The sequence below is a fragment of the Solanum tuberosum genome, unplaced genomic scaffold (genome assembly GCF_000226075.1).
Source record: "Solanum tuberosum cultivar DM 1-3 516 R44 unplaced genomic scaffold, SolTub_3.0 scf00076, whole genome shotgun sequence".
In the NCBI taxonomy this organism is placed as follows: Eukaryota; Viridiplantae; Streptophyta; class Magnoliopsida; order Solanales; family Solanaceae; genus Solanum; species Solanum tuberosum.
Genome location: NW_006239000.1, coordinates 1420081 through 1421881, shown reverse-complemented (window position 1 = coordinate 1421881; position 1801 = coordinate 1420081). Strand labels below are relative to the sequence as shown.

Below are 1801 nucleotides of genomic sequence, written 5' to 3'. Positions count from 1 at the left end.
AAAAAAAAAAAAAAAAAAAAAAAAAAAGGAAAAGATTCAACTTACCCTTAATGACAAAAAAAAAATACTTACTTTTTGTTAAAAGAAGAAAATTGAAGAGTCAGAGTGAAGTAGTAGACATATATATGTTCTTCTCTTACTCTGGAGAATGTTACAGAAACAAAACACTTTTTTACAACTGTTTGCTTATATCGCTTCAAATATTATTTAACGGGGATTTAGTAAAATCAGTTTTTTTTTTTTTTTTTTTTTTTGATAAATATTGTTTTGAAAATCCAGGCTAGCAGTTACCAACCCATTCAAATTTCCTAGATTTACGAAGGTTGAGTACAACTAAAAATCTTTAATTTGACTAAATTACCCCTGACTGTTAGAAATTCAAGAAAAATATTTAAAAAAAATATATAATCAAGTTATTTTTCTTTTTCTTTTTTTGGGAAAGATAATTATCCATTAGACAACTTTCGGAGATTCCAATGTTTTAGAAAGAGTATAAAGAAGCATATGCAGTGTCTTTTGTCCCCATTTGGTTTCAATTTTGAATTTATTTATTTTTAGATATTTCGTAAATGTTCTTGAAAATAAGATAGAATAAGAGTTCTATAATAATTATTGTAAAATGAAGGTAATGATGACTTACCATTAGGGTATTTTTACTTGTCTACAGGGGCGTAGGCACATGCAAAATTGGACACCCTAAAATATTGTATATACAAGTAAAATGATACACGAAGTGATTAAATAACATATTTTGGACACTCTTAACACAATATATTGTTGTAGCCTAGTGGATTTAGACCTTTTTAATGGGTTTAAACACCTTGAATAAGTTAGTGATCTGGACACCCTTCGTGAAATTTATGGCTCCATCATTGCTTGTCCTAATGTATTTAAATATATGAAATTGAGAAATTATGATGTTTCGTCTAAAGATGAATGTTATCATTGTATAATAAGATATTTAAGTTGTAAAAATAAGTTCTATCAAAAGAAAAACTAGACTAATGTACAATGTGGTTCATTGACCTGTCTTCGTTTGTTGTGATTTTGGTGTCTAAACGACCATAATAACGTTGTGACTTTATTTTTGGTAGCGTGACAGCGTTTTGAGGCCGTTCAGAAAGGAAAAGCTCCGAAGGAGTGATTTTGGAGCGCACGTGATCGGCCTACAGGTAAGCTACGACTTCCATCTCATAGATTGAGCTCGAGAGTGTGAATGCATGTTGATTAGTCGGGATTTGGGTTGGTAGTTATTGAATCATGCATAGGTGTTTAGAATCATGTTTCAGCCTCTTTCGGGAATTATCGGGTAACTGTGAGCATGCTATGTGTTACTAATTGATCCTTTTTGCTATGTGGAGTGTTTGTATGCTTGATTGTTGTTTATCTGAAGCATGTTGGGCCTTAGTTTAGGTTTGACTAGGGCTTTCCTTAGAAATACATTATTCGGAACCGATAGGCTTTAGTTTTGCCTTAACGTCGCTTGGCCGGCTTAGATCCCTGTAGACTGGTGTAGCAGATTTGAGTCTAATAGTTTGGGCCTTAGCTAGGCGATACGCTTGCTCCGACAATAGTTATCCTTATTTTCCCCGATGTTACGGCTTCACGAGTTACATCGGCGACACTGGTTCTACTTCGCGATTTGAATTTGGTTCCAAGGACTTGCATTGATTGGCTATGTATGGACGGTGTTCCATGAACATTTATGAGTATGGATCGATTGTAACTCTTTCAGCAGCTACATTGGCACCTTTGCTGGGCATCCGGATTCGAGCTCCGGCCTCAACCTCATTGATACTTA

The 1801-nt window shown here is 34.1% G+C and overlaps 1 protein-coding gene across 2 annotated transcripts in view; it reads right to left on the bottom strand.

Moving 5' to 3' along the window:
* The window catches only part of LOC102595521 (zinc finger CCCH domain-containing protein 18-like), a 4614-nt gene extending 4408 nt beyond the window's left edge, over positions 1-206 (bottom strand). For both annotated transcript variants that reach the window (XM_006346192.2, XM_015308172.1), the window contains exon 1: positions 73-206. The gene's annotated coding sequence lies outside the window, so the exon portion shown is untranslated. The remainder of the gene's footprint in view (positions 1-72) is intronic.
* Positions 207-1801: the final 1595 nt, after the last annotated feature.